Source organism: Crotalus tigris, unplaced genomic scaffold (genome assembly GCF_016545835.1).
Source record: "Crotalus tigris isolate CLP2741 ecotype Arizona unplaced genomic scaffold, ASM1654583v1 scf7180000018127.1262416, whole genome shotgun sequence".
NCBI classification, from domain to species: domain Eukaryota; kingdom Metazoa; phylum Chordata; class Lepidosauria; order Squamata; family Viperidae; genus Crotalus; species Crotalus tigris.
The window spans coordinates 222746-242305 of record NW_024096838.1 but is presented as its reverse complement, the minus strand read 5'-3'; the positions used below and the strand labels follow the sequence as shown (position 1 = coordinate 242305).

The following is a 19560-nucleotide window of genomic DNA, read 5'->3' as shown; positions in this document are numbered from 1 at the left end:
TTCTAATTCTCTAATTTTATAGCTCTGCCTGTGCAGAAAAGAAGCCAGAGTTGCTTCTTGCACTTGGAAAGAGCCTCTGCAACCAGGCAGCACCGCTTTTGCCCCCATTTCTTCGAACTCCACACAGCCTCTGCTTTTCCCCAAAGGGCTCTACAAATTTTCAGCCCCAGAAACCAGAGAGATGGGCTCCAGCATTGAAGCATTCATCCTCCCACTCAGCGTTTGCTCACAAGCATCCGCAGCAGTATTCCAGCTGTTTGGCTAATTGAGCCAGAGCTGTCAAGGTCCAGAGGCAACTTCATCCACCCTGCTCCTTAGCCCAAACAAGCAAATACCAAGACAGAGAGTGGCTGGGTGTGTAGGAGAAAAGGAGATTAGAAAATAGCAAGCAGCTGTGTGGAGATTGGCAATTGTTCCAGTCAGGCAGGAGGGCTCTCAGTCAATTGCCAGCACCATAAGCTATAGTGAACAGCACATCTTGGTGGATTCTTGCCTAGAATTGGGTCACAATCCTAAAAGCAACTATGCTGAGGCAGCCCTTCATCCCATATAGCAGAGGTCATCATGCCATAGCACTTCCATAAATGCAACCCAACATATGGATCTGATATGTAGACAACACCTTCACCATAATAAAAAAGGACCAATTAGAAAACACCCCAGAACCGTCAATAACATTTTCAAAGGAAATGTTCTCTACCAGAGAAGAAGAAAAAAACCATTCACTATCTTTTCTGGACAGCCTGATCAGGAAAGACCACAATGACAAACTAGAAACACAAGTGTACCGAAAAACCACCCAAACCAACAGATGCTTCAATATAAAAGCAACAACCCAACCTCCCACGAGAGAAGCTGCTTAAGGACTTTATTTAGATGAGCCCAAACTCAATGTAGCAATCCAGAACAGCAGAAAAAGAAAACAGAACATCTATGCAACATATTCCAACAAAATGGATATCCACTCAACTTTATCGAAGTGCCTAACCACTCAACCCAATGCAGCACAATCAACACAAACCTGAAAAAGAATTACACTACGTCAAGAATATATCAGAAATCATGACCAGACTATATAGAAACAGTGTGGCACCCAAGCCAACCAAAGTCCTTCAAAACATCCTAAGCAAACCAAAAGACCCAGCAGCCCCAGAAGGGAAAATAGGAATCATTTACAACATACAATGTAATAACTGCAGCCAATCACTATCATATGTAGGACAAACTGGCAGAAGATTGGCAGAATGCATCCACGAACACCAACTGGCAGTCAGAAGACATGATGAAAACTCTAATTTTACAACATATTTCTTTCCCTTAGCAATTAGATTCCTTCTAATTGCTGTCTAATTTTGTAGCTCTGCCTGTGTGGAAGAGAAGCTGGAGTTGCTGCCTGCACTTGGGAAGAGTCTCTGCAACCAAGCAGCACTGCTTTTGCCCCCATTTCTCCAAGCTCCCAACAGGCCCTGCTTCTTCCCAAAGGGCTCTGCAGGTTTCCAGCCCCAGAAACCAGAGAGATGGGCTCTGGCATTGAGGCATTCATCCTCCCACTCAGCATTTGCTCATAAGCATTCACACCGATGTTCCATCTGTCTGGCCAACTGAGCCACAGCTGTCGAGATCCAGAGGCAGCTACACCCACCCTGCTTCTTAGCCCAGATAAGCAAGTACCAAAATAGAGCATGGCTAGCTGTGTACAAGATCAGAAAACGGCAAGCAGAAGGGAACTGTTGTATGGAGATTGGCAACTATTTCAGGCAGGCAAGAGGGATGTTGGTCAGCTGCCAGAACCATCAGCTACGATGAGCAGTGTATCCCAGTAGATTCTTGCCTGGAGCTGGGCCACTTTGAAAGAGCCCCTCATCCCAACCAGTGCAAGGGTGGTATGGTACTTTACAGACTTTGGGACTTTTGTTAGGATTGAATATTAAATACCTAATTACTTCATAATAGCAATTTGCAATATCTAGAAAGATGGAATTAACCCTTTTGTTTGAGAAGGGGTGTGCCACAATAAACCATTGTGTACGGATCTGCTATGCTGTGGTGTATCCAATCCTAGAAAACAAAATCCCCTCCAGCTGTCCATCTGATTTACGTGTCTGTAATGAGAAATTAGAGTGCCTTGACACATCCAGACGTATGCCAGCTTTCTCTTCCTTTATAAACAGTCTCCAGTGAAGGTGAGACTGAGACTGTTCTAACTCAGCACCAAAACTCTGCATCCCACTAAGAAAAATGCTTACTCATTCTCAGGTGCTTATTTTAATACAATGAAGAAAAAGAGGATTTAATAAGTCACTGGAAAGTAACTACACAATGATATTTAATTAATTTTATTTAAAGCTAATTTAAACCTTTTCTTAGCTCTTGTGACACAATGAAAGGTATAATATGCTTGAAAAGTGTTTTGCTCAGGCGTTTGAGAGGCTTCTCATCTTTCTGGTTCCTTTGTAGTGACAGAATTCTACATCTTTGCAGTCTATATCAACATGTATGTGAGGATTCGATTATCCACACAGTCAGTTGGGAAGACAGAGAAGTGTCTGTCCGCTGATAAACTGTGAGCATATTAAGGAATGAGAAAGGGGAAAAGACTAGGGAAAACTTCAAATTATGGGAAGTGGCTATGGATTAGCTGAACTTCCATATGCATATCTGCTATAGTGGAAGGAAGAATAGAGCTTCATTTTGAAGAAGTGCATCAAGGAGATTTTACTGCTTTTATTGCTGGGAGGAGAATACCTGTAAAATGTCTACCTGTTGATAACCCTCCGACAAAGAGAATCAACTAGAAAGAACAAACAATTTTTGAAAAGTTCCCTTGCAAAACCATAATATCGACATCTTTATAAAATTGCATAGTCCAGAATCTGAGATTATTAAAACAGACATTTTCTTGGAATTGACCCCAACTGGAAACTAAACATAAAAAAGATGTTCATTATTGATATAAAATAGTGCTGACACCTTCAAATGACAATAAGATCAAAAATCCACACTTCAGAATTAAAACAGCTGTGTCCATTGTTTGTGTTTCCATTGGCAATTTTATCTCTGGGCTTTCCAGTTGTGAGCGCAAACTCAAAAAACAAAACAAAACACCTTCCTAGTTCACTATACACAAATAGGAAATGCATAGATTTCACCAACTAAATCTGGAATTTAAATGGATTTGAATCAAAATGGATCTGTGTATGGAAAAGTAAGTCATTTTCCCACTCCACAAATTTATATGGCTTTTCCCCTGTATGGATTCTTTTATGTCTCATAAGGGATGACATTTGACAGAAGCCCTTTCCACACTCCATGCACTTGAATAGCTCCTCTCCTGTGTGGATCCTTTTATGAGAGTTAAGATAACTGCTCGTAGTAAAGTCCTTTCCACATTCTGCACATTTATACGGCTTCTCCCCTGTGTGGATCCTTTTATGGGAACTAAAGGAACTCCTTTGACTGAATCCCTTTCCACACTCCATGCATTTATATGGCTTTTCCCCTGTGTGGATCCTTTTATGGGAAGTAAAGGAACTATTATGACTGAAGCTCTTTCCACATTCCATGCATTGATATGGCTTCTCTCCTGTGTGTTTCCTTTTATGCGAAGTAAGTTGACTGCTCTGAATAAAGGTCTTGCCACACTCGGTGCATTGATATGGCTTCTCTCCTGTGTGGATCCTTTTATGAGATGTAAGGGAACGGCTCTCTCTGAAATTCTTTCCACACTCCGTGCACTTATACGGCTTCTCCTCTGTGTGGACTCTTTTATGGGAGGTAAGATGACTGCTCTTAATAAAGCCCTTTCCACATTCAGGGCATTTATATGGCTTCTCCCCTGTGTGGATCCTGGTATGGGAAATAAAAGAACTCCTTTGACTGAAGCCCTTTCCACACTCCATACAGTTATATGGCTTCTCCCCTGTGTGGATCCATTTATGGGAAGTAAGATGACTGCTCTGAATAAAGGTCTTCCCACACTCCGTGCATTGGTATGGCTTCTCTCCTGTGTGGATCCTTTTATGGGATGTAAGGGAACGACTCTCTCTGAAACTCTTTCCACACTCCGTGCACTTATACGGCTTTTCCTCTGTATGGATTCGTTTATGGGAAGTAAGATGGCTATTCTGAATAAAGGCTTTTCCACACTCCATGCATTTAAAAGGCTTCTCCCCTGTGTGGATCCAGTTGTGGTAAATAAGATGACTGCTTGTTCTGAAGCTCTTTCCACATTCCAAGCACTTGTACGGCTTTTCCCCTGTGTGGATCCTTTTATGAACAGTAAGAGAGATGTTTTCGCAGAAGCTCTTTCCACACTCCAGGCATTTATAAGGCTTCTCCCCTATGTGGATCCAGTTATGGGAAGTAAGATGACTGCTTCTTCTGAAGCTCTTTCCACATTCCAAACATGTATATGGCTTCTCTCCTACATGGATCCTTTTCTGAGATGTAAAGGACTCCTTTTCACAAGAAAGAGTCAATTTTTTTCCATTGCCTCTGCATATTTTACTTTCTCCTTTGGTTTGGGTTGGATCGTGTTCATTCACATCTAATTTGTCTTTGAACAGTTTTACGTTTTTCGTAATGCATTTTTCCTTTATTTTTCCTTGTTGGGCAAGAAAGTCCTGCATTGGAGCATCAATGGAAGAACTTTCCCGATTCCAATTATTTGACTGGTTTCTCTCATGTCTCTCTACTTCCATTTGATTTGCAGGCTTCTCCAGTTTGTCTCCACGAGTCATCCCTCGGAATGGTTCTCGGGAATTTTCATTTTCTTGTCCATTATTATCTTCAAAGAAAGGAGAAATAATGATAATAAGTTAGGGGGGAAAGTTCAAACTGCAGGAAGTTTGAACATAATTAAAAACAAGCTGCACCAATCTTCTTAGATGCGGCGAAGGCGTTTGAGAATTTGAACTGGACTGTGTTGATTTAAATTTTTGGAAGACATGACCTTTGAAGAGAATTTCCTTAAATGGGTAAAATCGATCTAATCTTTGCATAAAGCACAAAATTTAACAATCCTTGTAAAACACAAAAACAAAACATAAGGATGCCCTTTTTACATGCTGCGTGTTGAATTTGGGAGATCCTCTGGAGGGAATAGAAATACCAATATGGAAAAGTTTAAGGAATTTGGCATTTTAATGAGCTTTAATAATTTAAAGATGCTGTTAACAAAAAAGACAAAAATGGAAGATGAAATAAAATTGATGGGAAAAAATTGGTTTTAAAACTGAGAAATTAAAATCAGCAGTTCAGTATTATTATGACCAATATGAACTGATAAAGGAGAATATTTGTACCTCGGTGTTGTAATACTAGTGCTGATGATGTTATCTAGTATGGACAATGAAACATCTGCAAGAAAACAACCAAGCTCAGAGAGCATCAAGGACTCTCTCCCCATGAACTGTGTGTTATTTCAAAACAATTTTTTTAAAACGTGGAGTAAAAGAGGGATATGTTAAGCTAGGAGAAAATGCGTACGTCATTGTTAGAAAGAATTTCCATGATAAAAATTAATGTTGGCCTAGAATAATATTTCTGTTTCAAATATCTTTTTAGACAACTTATGTGCCATTTAAACCAGATAGGTCCAACCTGCACTTTGCAGGCCACATGTGGGCGTGGACAGCTAGTAATGCGGCACCATAAGATATAAAAATGTTTTTTTTAAAGTTTATTTATATACATTAATTATATATTTTATAGGTGGACCAAGACAATTTCTCTTCACTTAATGCAGCCCAGGGAAGCCAAAAGATTAAACAGTGGCAGAATAATAGACATAGGTTTGTATGGCAAGGGAAAAAGCCACAGATTGAGTACCAAATTCTCCAAGATGCAAAGGAAAGAAGACCTGGTGTGTGCTTTCGATGAAAGAATGTGGGTTGCTGACCAATAAAAGAATTTTAGAATTTAAAAAGCATGACCTAAGATTTGGATGGTATGGGTGTTGGGTAATGTTGACTTTTAAAACAATGATCTTAGAAGTGCCATATTGAGAATATGGAACAGATGCAAATCCAGACTATGCCATTACTGCTCTCAACATAATAAGCATTTTACAGAAGAGAAGCAGTCAGCAAAGATAATGAATAACATGTCAAGAGCCATTAGAACTTGAGCAAGGGGGATATCAAATGAAATCGAGAGCAATGGATGGCAGAAGGATATAGCTGTCGCTGGTTTTCAAACTGTCATCAGAAAGATTCAAGGTAGATAAAAGGACCTATGATATTCAACAAGGTTAAGACAGAATTTGAATCTTGGTTGTGTAGAAAGGATGAACATGTAATTGCCAAAACCTATAAACAGTTAAAGAATGTATGATAAAATCGGCAAAGAAGTTTTTCATAATATACAGATGTAACAAAATATGTGGTTGAAAAGAGTGAAATTTACATTATGTTACAACCTAAAAGGCAACTTTTATAAACTGATGTAATACAAAAATTTTCAGAAGTGTATAAAGGTACCTGACACTTATACTGGAAATGTGGGCAACATCAAGACTGTCACGTTTTGGTGGACAGGTAAAAAAGGCAGAAAATTTTGGATTCAAATACAGAGAACTTTAAAGATAAATATCCAACTGAAATCAGAACACTTTGTTAGTGCTAACGAACAGGCAGCTGGAAAACAGCCATAGAAAATTGCTTCTGACTTCATATGATAACTGCAGTGAGACTATTATAACCCCAAAGCTGGAAGGACTCTACTATAACTACAACGGTGGATGGTTGATAGAGATGACAGAATTATCAAAGATGACTAAATGACCTCTTTGATTAGAAGAAACACCGTATAGTGATTAATGATTGGAAACCTCTGATGGACTTCTTGCTAAAAAAAAGAAAAAAATGAACTTCTGATCTATGTGTGAAGATTGGAAAGGAACCATTATGTAAGAGAAAACTATTATGTAAACTTAGAGAAAGAAGCTAAATTTTAACATTTCTTACTTTTTCTGTTCTTCTGTTTCCTTTTTGCATTTTATTATACTTTTTTAAAATTCATTTATCACCTTACTCTACCTTCATTTCCTCTTCAAAACTTGTATTGTTTTTGGTCCTATAAATTTGATAAAATTATAATAAAAAAGACACAGTTGATATCATCTAATTACAGAACGTCTTCCCAAATATTCTGGGTGGACAGTAGCAAGGCCTTACCCAGAGAGGCCACGTTCCTATGATTTTCCACCATGACTTCCCAATGCAGCATTTTTTGGTCAGGATCCAGTCGAGACCACTCCTCCTCAGAGAAATACACAGCCACCTCTTCAAAGGACACATGGCCCTCCTGAACAAGGAAAAACACAGAAGAATAAGACCAGGGTAATTTACAAGATCTGTCTTATTGTTTAAATTGTTGCAAGCACAGATATACATTTTCAGTGCCATTTAGTGAAAGGAATCCCAGCTTCCTTCTGGATTGATCTGTCTGTCTATCTGTCTATCATCAAGACTTTCTGCATCTGGAGAGAATAAACTGGCAGATGGGCCTTGGAAAGGCCACTTCTCAGGTACTGAAGTCCATTTAGCATTTCATTAAAAACCTTAATGAAAAGCCTTTTTGAAATGGTATTGTGCTAATGTGATTATTTCAGTTATTACTGAGCAGTCTGGCACAATTGCATGTCAAAGAATTTCTAAAATGATCACTCTCTACTTAACAGATGCTCACATCATGATAGCCTTATTTTTTTTTTTTACGCTTCTCTTACTTGAGTTGTAAGTTCAATGATTGTTTCAGTTCCAGCATAATAAGCAGGCGTTATCTTCATTCTATTTTTCACTACATGGGAGACAGAATTTTAACATCCATAATTAACAAAATAGGACTAGATATTCTACAGAAGAGAAGATGGAAGAGAAAATAAGTCAGCTGGGATTTCTCTAGGGAATGAGAGAACCTTCAATTACCTCCTGAAGTATCCTGACTTGGATCTTCCTGGGAGATCCTCCTCCAAATCATCTCCTGAAGAGGATTTGATGGATTCCGTCTTCCCTCGGGACCTCTGATCTTCACAACAGCCTTGAAATAGGAGAAAGGAGAAAAAAAAAGATTTAATGAACACTCCAGAACAGGGGTCCCCAACCCCCAGTCTGTGGACCAGTACCGGGCAACTGCATGTCAGTAACCGGTCCGCACAAACAAATCTCCATTCGCCGGATGCAGGCAGCCCACAAAACCATGCCCCCTCTGGTCCGCAGAAAAACCACGGAACTGGTTCTTGGTGCCCAAAAGGTTGGGGACTGCTCCAGAACATTAAGTTGATTCTTGTTCTCTGAATGCAAACCTGAAAATCCCCAATATCCATCAGTGAGGCTGAATAAGACACAAATGGAGCAATGTCCTACAAGAATTAGGAAAAGGTCTCCATTTAATTTAAATGCCAGAGAGGTATCAGAGGAAGAGGTGAAGAATTCAAACATATTCTTTATTTCCCCTTTTGGGCTCCCACCTGCAACTTGATCTGCTCCTTTTGTTCCTCCACCTGACTCAAAACAAAGGCTTCCAACAGAGCCACCGCCTGGGAGCTGGTCTTTGCTTCACACTCCCGCACCCAGCTCTCCATCTCCGGGGGCAGAAGGATCAGCAGCTGCTCCAGAACAACCAGATCAAGCATCTGCATTTTGGTGTGCTTTTCTGGTCTCAGCCATCGCCTACAACTGTCATGGAGTCGGCTGCAAAGTCCTCGGGGGCCCTCAGCCTCCTGGTATTGGATGCTCCTGAAGCTGCAGGGCTGAACAACTGAAGGATTTTTTCCAGTCGAAGGATTTTTTCCAGTCGCTTCACTTGCTAAAAGTTCTGTCTCCATCCTGTCTCTGTCCTGTAAGGCAACTCCAGATGGGTACAAGGAATCTTCTGGATCTCCTAAAGACATTTCATTCATAAGTCTGCTTCTTGAAATTCTGTTGCCGCCAGCCTTTAGCTAAGAAATAATCTTGTGTATATGCAAAGATGTAGAAATCACTTCCAATTTGTGTACCTGAAATGGAAAAAGAAAATGAGTTTCAAGATTTAGAAAGTGGAGGATTTAACCACTGAACAACAGTCATCCCCATAGAAGGAAAGGTTTTTCTGAGCTGGTCAATGATTGCAATGGCATTCAGCAGATAGCGTTCTTTCGGGAGGGGCGTGGTGTGCATTTTGGAGCACTTTATATTTCTCTTGGTCACAAGAAAAAGCTTCCTTTTAAAAACCTGCCCTCCGCATCCCCCTCCAAGAAAGATTTACACAACCTGCCAATGAAATGCCAGGAAATGACCCTGGCTGTGGATGCTCCCTTTCCCTTCTTCTGGGGACACGCAAGCAAGTTCACACAATCCTGCTTCCACACCCAGCTTCTCTCCTCTCCTGCTGGACCTCCGCCAGGACGGCCCTCCTCCCCCTCCCCCCACTCGGGCTCTTCTTCCCCGGATACGGGACGGGAAGGCAACTCAGGATTCCCGCCGCCTTCCCGGGATCCCCGGTTCTTCTGCTGCTGCTCTGTAGCTCCACTTCCCCCTGCATGGAGAGGGCAGCTGGGGAACATGGGACCCGGGACCGGACCCAGAGGAGAGCTCCTCCTCCTCCCTTAGCACGGGAAGAGCCCACCTCCCCACCTAAGACAAGTGTGAATCTCTTCCCCCGCGAGACTCTCCCGCCAACTCTTCGTCTCCCGCGGAGCTCCAGGGGTTAAGGAGAGAGAGTATGGCGTCCTAGAGTGGCAAGGTTCAGTGCCGTCACTTCCTTCGCAGCCTCCTCTGCAAAAGTAGCCGTGACTTTCGCCCTCCAGTGGCCCATTGAGGAAGGGCTTGTTAGAGCGCACCCTCTAGAGGAGTCTATGTGGAATTCAGGTTCTTATGCTCAAAGGGTAGAAAAGGGAGTGTCAGGGAATTGCGCAGGTGTCCAAGTGAAGTCATATAGATGCTTAGACAAACTTGCAGCTTCATATAAATATAAATACTGCTATCATGTCACATTATAATATATATAATGGGGGGAAGGATCCTACTCAACCCAAGAATCAGTGACAAGGGAGTGAATGGGAGTGTACAAAGGAGGAATAGGAGAGGGCTGGATGCTGGTGTCAAAGATACATTTAGGATACAATCTAATCAGCTGGGACTGATGACACAGTCCAGAAGCCGGATGCAAATGCTTGCAAAGACTACTGAGGCAACTTTACAAGCAACTGAAAATGTAGAGGAGTTAACTGCAATTTTGAAATATAAACCTGACATCAACTTTTATTATGATGGTTTAAACATATTCTCTCAACACAACTGAAAGAAGAGTTTCAAGAAAATCTGCAACGCTTAAAAGGACAGTAACAAAATTGAGAAATCCTTGAGAAATCCTTGATAAAAAGGGAGGCTTATAACTACTTGATAAACTATCCAGAGAAGAAAAAGATTTTACTCCATGAAGACAAGCTGAAAGGAGTGATTTAAACTTAATAACTTTATTTATATATATGTGTGTCTGTGTGTGTGTGTATATATGTTTTCTGAGGTTTTCGCGGGTGTTTGTATGTAGGGCTTTGGTTATTCGAGTTTTCTCCTGAGTAAAATTGGAAGTGTCTTAGCGATGTTTTGACGAAGTCCCATTCGTCGTCTTCAGGCTGGTGTTTTTGGCTTCGTGCTCCTAGAAGCACTGAAACCAGAAAAAGAAACAAATTGTGTAGCCTTGCCTAAGTATTGTTACCTCGCTTTTGTAATCAGTGTTTCCCTCAGGGACAAATTTCATGCAAGCGTGGGAAACATGTACACTAATGTGATGTTCTGAAGGAGGGAATAAGGGAGTGTACAGGAATGATTGAGATCTTCCTTATATTGTAATAACTGTGTTGTTTGACCGTGGACTCCCATTCTGGGGGAAGACTTGGCCCGTCTCCACACGCTCCCTTCCAGCGCGGGACCCCTTTGCATGGGCAGAGCCGCCACTCACGGAATTCAGGACCCGCATCTCTGCAAGAATCCCATGCAGCCTCTGCGCCCACCGCAAAGCCTCTCTGCGGAGGGAGAACAGAAAGAACAGCCTCTTCCCACGAACGGCCCGGGCAACAATTCTGGCTGAAGCGTCCCGCATACGCTTTCTTTTTTCCTTAGGCTGACAGCACCACCTAGTGGACTCTGCCCGAGATGCCAGGATTCTCCAAACGGGCGGCAAAGAGAAAGAACTTCTGAGGGGAGGGAGAGGGAAAGGATGATGGGCATGGGACTAGGAGGAAAGGTAGGAGGAAAGGCGTCAGTGTCTCCAGAGACCGCAGCTTCTCCATCTTCCTGTCCAGGAACCCTCTGTAGAGAAAAAGATCTCCCTGGTGGATTTAAACTCACTTCCCTCAAGAACAGCTGCCCTGAGAAAGTCTCAAAAGGGGCCCAAATCCTCTCAGAAAAAGCCAGGCAGTCAGAAGACGAGGACCAGGAGCTTCTCTGGAAAACACAATTTGTGCCTTGCCATTATTGCACCACAGAAAAGTAAAATATGGTCTAATTCTTGGGCAGTCTTTTGCACATGCATTTCAAGTGCTTCTTATCATTCTGGCTCCTTTTTGTGAGAGGAAAACTTCATTTTAAAACTTTCTTCATGCTTGAATTATTATCTACGTGATTAATCTCTCACATCCTGACTGAAAAAAAGTTCCCTGCTTCTGCATTCATATTGGTTTACTAAGATGTTTTGCACTGTGGATTGAAAAGTTGGATTATTTTTTTACTATCCTCACACTCCAGAGGAAATTACCATTCTAATTTCTGTTATAGAGGAAGAAAGATTTCAGAAATTTAGTCTTGAAGAGATGCATCAGGGAAATGCAGCTCCTTCCACTTCTTGTGGAAGCAACACCTATTAAATATCTGCCTGATCACATCCCTCCTAGAAAAATAATTTTCCTGCTTAATACTTAATAATTCTCAGAAGAATCCATTGCCCAAACTGAATAGACTGAGCTGGAGATTGCAAATCCAGTGGGGTTTTTGTACCATTAAGTATAAGTTAGAGCAGACATGTCAAACTTGCGACGTCACTTGATGTCATGTGATGTATCGGGACTGTTTTCCCATTGCCGGCAATGGGTTGGGCGAGGCTTCCGCGTGACGCATCCGGGCTGTGGGCCGGCAGTTTGACACCCCTGAGTTAGAGGATCTGATGTTGCACTGTCACCAGATGTTAAATTTTTGAACATTCTTGTCATTTAGACATTTCCCATTTCATCATCTTACAATTCATTATATAATTTCTACTGACAGCTATACAAAATTTAACAGAAAACCAATTGCTACTAAAACGGCTCTATTCATAAAATATCTTCTTTAGTATCACACTTACTTTGGTCATTTATATTTAGCTATAACTTTTGCAAGTCTTTCCTGAATTAAGCCTTTCCCATAGCATGCGTGGAATGATATTTTACTAAATAAGCCCTATGCTTGCTCTGAAAAATTAAAATTAAAATTTTATTGGGGATTTATGCTTTATTATGATCGAATCCAAAAGGGGATAAACATGAAGAAAAAAATATGTTCCCTTATTTATCTGAAATGGCATTGGTGACCTTCAAATGACAGTAGCTACAAAAATCCACGGTTCATAATTAAAACATCACATGCCTAGAATTTGGTTTCCATTAGTAACTTCATCTCTCTTGGGCTTCACATTGTGAAGGTAAGACTGAAAAAAACCCTTTCCTAATTCAGTAAATGTAATTAGGAAATGCATATATTTCAAAAACTAAACCGAACATTTAAACATTAAACATGTATATGGAACATGAAACAGATTCTCACCCAAATGTACCCGTATATGGTCATTGGTTCTCTTGAAATTTTCCCATATTTCACAGACTTGTATGGCTTCTACAGTTTGTGGATCCTTTTATGAGAGTTAAAATTACTGCTTGTCATAAAACCTTTTCCACACACCATACACTTATAAGGCTTCTCCCCTATGTGGATCTTTTTATGGGTATTAAGATAACTGTTCATAGAAAAACTCTTTCCACATTCCATGCATTTAAAAGGCTTCTCCCCGGTATGTATCCTACTATGGTAAATAAGTTGGGAGTTCTTAATAAAGCTCTTCCCACACTCCATGCATTTATGTGGCTTCTCCCCCGTGTGGATCTTTTTATGGAAAAAAAGGTCACCGCTCTTAGGGAAGCTCTTTCCACATTCAATGCATTTATAGGGCCTCTCTCCTGTGTGGATCCTTTTATGAACAGTAAGAGACGAATTTCTACGGAAGCTCTTTCCACACTTTGTGCACTTATATGGCTTCTCCCCTGTATGGATCCAGTAATGCATAGTAAGAGAATGACTAAAAATGAAGCTCTTTCCACACTCCATGCATTTATAGGGCTTCTCTCCTGTGTGGATCCTTTTATGGGAAGTAAGACTACTGTTCTGAATAAAGGTCTTGCCACACTCGATGCATTGATATGGCTTCTCTCCTGTGTGGATCCTTTTGTGACATGTAAGGGAACGGTTCGCTCTGAAACTCTTTCCACACTCTGTGCACTTATACGGCTTCTCCTCTGTATGGATTCGTTTATGGGAGGTAAGATGACTGCTCTTAATAAAGCCCTTTCCACATTCAGGGCATTTATATGGCTTCTCCCCTGTGTGGATCCTTTTATGGGAAGTAAGACTACTGTTTTTAGTAAAGCTCTTCCCACACTCCATGCACTGATATGGCTTCTCCCCTGTGTGTTTCCTTTTATGCGAAGTAAGTTGACTGCTCTGAATAAAGCTCTTCCCACACTCCATGCATTGATATGGCTTCTCTCCTGTGTGGATCTTTTTATGACATGTAAGGGAACCGCTCTCTCTGAAACTCTTTCCACACTCCGTGCACTTATACGGCTTCTCCTCTGTGTGGACTCTTTTATGGGAGGTAAGATGACTGCTCTTAATAAAGCCCTTTCCACATTCAGGGCATTTATATGGCTTCTCCCCTGTGTGGATCCTGGTATGGGAAATAAAAGAACTCCTTTGACTGAAGCCCTTTCCACACTGCATACAGTTATAAGGCCTCTCCCCTGTGTGGATCCAGTTATGGGAAGTAAGATGACTGCTTCTTCTGAAGCTCTTTCCACATTCCAAACATGTATACGGCTTCTCTCCTACATGGATCCTTTTCTGAGATGTAAAGGACTCCTTTTCACAAGAAAGAGTCAATTTTTTTCCATTGCCTCTGCATATTTTACTTTCTCCTTTGGTTTGGGTTGGATCGTGTTCATTCACATCTAATTTGTCTTTGAACAGTTTTACGTTTTTCGTAATACATTTTTTCTTTATTTTTCCTTGTTGGGCAAGAAAGTCCTGCATTGGAGCATCAATGGAAGAACTTTCCCGATTCCAATTATTTGACTGGTTTCTCTCATGTCTCTCTACTACCATTTGATTTGCAGGCTTCTCCAGTCTGTCTCCACGAGTCATCCCTCGGAATGGTTCTTGGGAATTTTCATTTTCTTGTCCATTATTATCTTCAAAGAAAGGAGAAATAAAAATGATAATAAGTTAGGAGGGAAAGTTCAAATTGCAGGAAGTTTGAACATAATTAAAAAGAAGCTGCACCAATCTTCTTAGATGCGGCGAAGGCGTTTGAGAATTTGAACTGGACTGTGTTGATTTAAATTTTCAGAAGACATGTCCTTTGAAGAGAATTTCCTTAAATGGGTAAAATCGATCTAATCTTTGCATAAAGCACAAAATTTAACAATCCTTGTAAAACACAAAAACAAAACATAAGGATGCCCTTTTTTTCATGCTGCGTGTTGAATTTGGGAGATCCTCTTGAGGGAATAGAAATACCAATATGGAAAAGTTTAAGGAATTTGGCATTTTAATGAGCTTTAATAATTTAAAGATGCTGTTAACAAAAAAGACAAAAATGGAAGATGAAATAAAATTGATGGGAAAAAATTGGTTTTAAAACTGAGAAATTAAAATCAGCAGTTCAGTATTATTATGACCAATATGAACTGATAAAGGAGAATATTTGTACCTCGGTGTTGTAATACTAGTGCTGATGATGTTATCTAGTATGGATAATGAAACATCTGCAAGAAAACAACCAAGCTCAGAGAGCATCAAGGACTCTCTCCCCATGAACTGTGTGTTATTTCAAAACAATTCTTTTAAAACGTGGAGTAAAAGAGGGATATGTTAAGCTAGGAGAAAATGCGTACGTCATTGTTAGAAAGAATTTCCATGATAAAAATTAATGTTGGCCTAGAATAATATTTCTGTTTCAAATACCTTTTTAGACAACTGATGTGTCATTTAAACCAGATAGATCCAACTTCCACCTCGCAGGCCACATGTGGGCGTGGACAGCTAGTAATGCGGCCCATAAGATATAAAAACATTTTTTAAAAAGTTTGTTATTTATATACATTAATTATATATTTTATAGGTGGACCAAGACAATTTCTCTTCACTTAATGCAGCCCAGGGAAGCCAAAAGATTAAACAGTGGCAGAATAATAGACATAGATTTTTATGGCAAGGAAAAAAGCCAAATTCTCAAATTCTCCAAGATGCAAAGGAAAGAAGACCTGGTGTGTGCTTTCGATGAAAGAATGTGGGTTGCTGAGCAATAAAAGAATTTTAGAATTTAAAAAGCATGAGCTAAGATTTGGATGGCATGGGTGTTGGGTAATGTTGATTTTTAAAACAATGATCTTAGAAGTGCCATATTGAGAATATGGAACAGATGCAAATCCAGACTGTGCCATTACTGCTCTCAACATAATAAGCATTTTACAGAAGAGAAGCAGTCAGCAAAGATAATGAATAACATGTCAAGAGCCATTAGAACTTGAGCAAGGGAGATATCAAATGAAATCAAGAGAGCAATTGATGGCAGAAGGATATAGTTTTCGCTGGTTTTCAAACTGTCATCAGAAAGATTCAAGGTAGATAAAAGGACCTATGGTATTCAACAACCTAAGACAGAATTTGAATCTTGGTTGTGTAGAAAGGATGAACATGTAATTGCTAAAACCTATAAACAGTTAAAGAATGTATGATAAAATCGACAAAGAAGTTTTTCAAAATATACAGATGTAACAAAATATGTGGTTGAAAGGAGTGAAATTTACATTATGTTACAACCTAAAAGGCAACTTTTATAAACTGATGTAATACAAAAAATTTCAGAAGTGTATAAAGGTACCTGACACTTATACTGTAAATGTGGGCAACATCAAGACTGTCACGTTTTGGTGGACAGGTAAAAAAGGCAGAAAATTTTGGATTCAAATACAGAGAACTTTAAAGATAAATATCCAACTGAAATCAGAACACTTTGTTAGTGCTAACGAACAGGCAGCTGGAAAACAGCCATAGAAGATTGCTTCTGACTTCATATGATACCTTCAGTGAGACTTATTATAATGCCAAAGCTGGAAGGACTCTACTATAACTACAACGGTGGACGGTTGATGGAGATGACAGAATTATCAAAGATGACTAAATGACCTCTTTGATTAGAGGAAACACCGTATATTGATTAATGACTGGAAACCCCTGATGGACTTCTTGCTAAAAAAAAGAAAAAAATGAACTTCTGATATATGTTTGGAGATTGAAAGGAACCATTATGTAAGAGAAAACTATTATGTAAACTTAGAGAAAGAAGCTAAATTTTAACATTTCTTACTTTTTCTGTGCTTCTGTTTCCTTTTTGCATTTTATTATACTTTTTTAAAAATTCATTTATCACCTTACTCTACCTTCATTTCCTCTTCAAAACTTGTATTGTTTTTGGTCCTATAAATTTGATACAATTATAATGAAAAAGACACAGCTGATATCATCTAATTACAGAACGTCTTCCCAAATATTCTGGGTAGACAGTAGCAAGGCCTTACCCAGAGAGGCCACATTCCTATGATTTTCCACCATGACTTCCCAATGCAGCATTTTTTGGTCAGGATCCAGTCGAGACCACTCCTCCTCAGAGAAATATACAGCCACCTCTTCAAAGGACACATGGCCCTCCTGAACAAGGAAAAACACAACAGAATAAGACCAGGGTAATTTACAAGATCTGTTTTATTGTTTAAATCATTGCAAGCACAGATATACATTTTCAGTGCCATTCAGTGAAAGGAACCCCAGCTTCCTTCCGGATTGATCTATCTGTCCATCTGTCTGTCTATCTAGACTTTCTGCATCTGGAGAGAATAAACTGGCAGATGGGCCTTGGAAAGGCCACTTCTCAGGGACTCCAGTCCATTTAGCATTTCATTAAAAACCATAATGAAAAGCCTTCTTGAAATGGTATTGTGCTAATGTGATTATTCCAGTTATTAATGAGCAGTCTGGCACAATTGCATGTCAAGGAATTTCTAAAATGATCACTCTCTACTTAACAGATGCTCCCACCACGATAGCTTTATTTTTTATTACGCTTCTCTTACTTGAGTTGTAAGTTCAATGATTGTTTCAGTTCCAGCATAAGAAGCAGGCGTTATCTTCATTCTATTTTTCACTGCATGGGAGACAGAATTTTAACATCCAAAATTAACAAAATAGGACTAGATATTCTACAGAAGAGAAGATGGAAGAGAAAATGAGTCAGCTGGGATTTCTCTAGGGAATGAGAGAACCTTCAATTACCTCCTGAAGTATCCTGACTTGGTTCTTCCTGGGAGATCCTCCTCCAAATCATCTCCTGAAGAGGATTTGATGGATTCCGTCTTCCCTCGGGACCTATGATCTTCACAACAGACTTGAAATAGGAGAAAGGAGAGAGAAAAAAAAGATTTAATGAACACTCCAGAACAGGGGTCCCCAACCGCCGGTCTGTGGACCAGTACCGGGCCACGGCATGTCAGTAACCGGTCCGCACAAACAAAGCCGCATTCATGGGATGCAGGCAGCCCACAAAACCATGCCCCCTCTGGTCCGCGGAAAAACCACGGAACTGGTCCCTGGTGCCCAAAAGGTTGGGGACTGCTCCAGAACATTAAGTTGATTCTTGTTCTCTGAATGCAAACCTGAAAATCCCCAATATCCATCAGTGAGGCTGAATAAGACACAAATGGAGCAATGTCCTACAAGAATTAGGAAAAGGTCTCCATTTAATTTAAATGCCAGAGAGGTATCAGAGGAAGAGGTGAAGAATTCAAACACATTCTTTATTTCCCCTTTTGGGCTCCCACCTGCGACTTGATGTGCTCCTTTTGTTCCTCCACCTGACTCAAAACAAAGGCTTCCAACAGAGCCACCGCCTGGGAGCTGGTCTTTGCTTCACACTCCCGCACCCAGCTCTCCATCTCCGGGGGCAGAAGGATCAGCAGCTGCTCCAGAACAACCAGATCAAGCATCTGCATTTTGGTGTGCTTTTCTGGTCTCAGCCATCGCCTACAAATGTCATGGAGTCGGCTGCAAAGTCCTCGGGGGCCCTCAGCCTCCTGGTATTGGATGCTCCTGAAGCTGCAGGGCTGAACAACTGAAGGATTTTTTCCAGTCGAAGGATTTTTTCCAGTCGCTTCACTTGCTAAAAGTTCTGTCTCCATCCTGTCTCTGTCCTGTAAGGCAACTCCAGATGGGTACAAGGAATCTTCTGGATCTCCTAAAGACATTTCATTCATAAGTCTGCTTCTTGAAATTCTGTTGCCGCCAGCCTTTAGCTAAGAAATAATCTTGTGTATATGCAAAGATGTAGAAATCACTTCCAATTTGTGTACCTGAGATGGAAAAAGAAAATGAGTTTCAAGATTTAGAAAGTGGAGGATTTAACCACCGAACAACAGTCATCCCCATAGAAGGAAAGGTTTTTCTGAGCTGGTCAATGATTGCAATGGCATTCAGCAGATAGCGTTCTTTCGGGAGGGGGGGGCGTGCATTTTGGAGCACTTTATATTTCTCTTGGTCACAAGAAAAAGCTTCCTTTTAAAAACCTGCCCTCCGCATCCCCCTCCAAGAAAGATTTACACAACCTGCCAATGAAATGCCAGGAAATGACCCTGGCTGTGGATGCTCCCTTTCCCTTCTTCTGGGGACACGCAAGCAAGTTCACACAATCCTGCTTCCACGCCCAGCTTCTCTCCTCTTCTGCTGGACCTCCGCCAGGACGGCCCTCCTCCCCCTCCCCCCACTCGGGCTCTTCTTCCCCGGATACGGGACGGGAAGGCAACTCAGGATTCCCGCCGCCTTCCCGGGATCCCCGGTTCTTCTGCTGCTGCTCTGTAGCTCCGCTTCCCCCTGCATGGAGAGGGCGGCTGGGGAACATGGGACCCGGGACCGGACCCAGAGGAGAGCTCCTCCTCCTCCCTTAGCACGGGAAGAGCCCACCTCCCCACCTAAGACAAGTGTGAATCTCTTCCCCCGCGAGACTCTCCCGCCAACTCTTCGTCTCCCGCGGAGCTCCAGGGGTTAAGGAGAGAGAGTATGGCATCCTAGAGTGGCAAGGTTCAGTGCCGTCACTTCCTTCGCAGCTTCCTCTGGAAAAGTAGCCGTGACTTTCGCCCTCCAGTGGCCCATTGGGGAAGGGCTTGTTAGAGCGCGCCCTCTAGAGGAGTCTATGTGGAATTCAGGTTCTTATGCTCAAAGGGTA

General features: G+C 41.1%; 1 pseudogene; it reads right to left on the bottom strand.

Annotated features, from left to right (window-relative positions):
* Positions 1-2320: 2320 nt before the first annotated feature.
* Positions 2321-19416, bottom strand: LOC120310181 (annotated as a pseudogene).
* Positions 19417-19560: the final 144 nt, after the last annotated feature.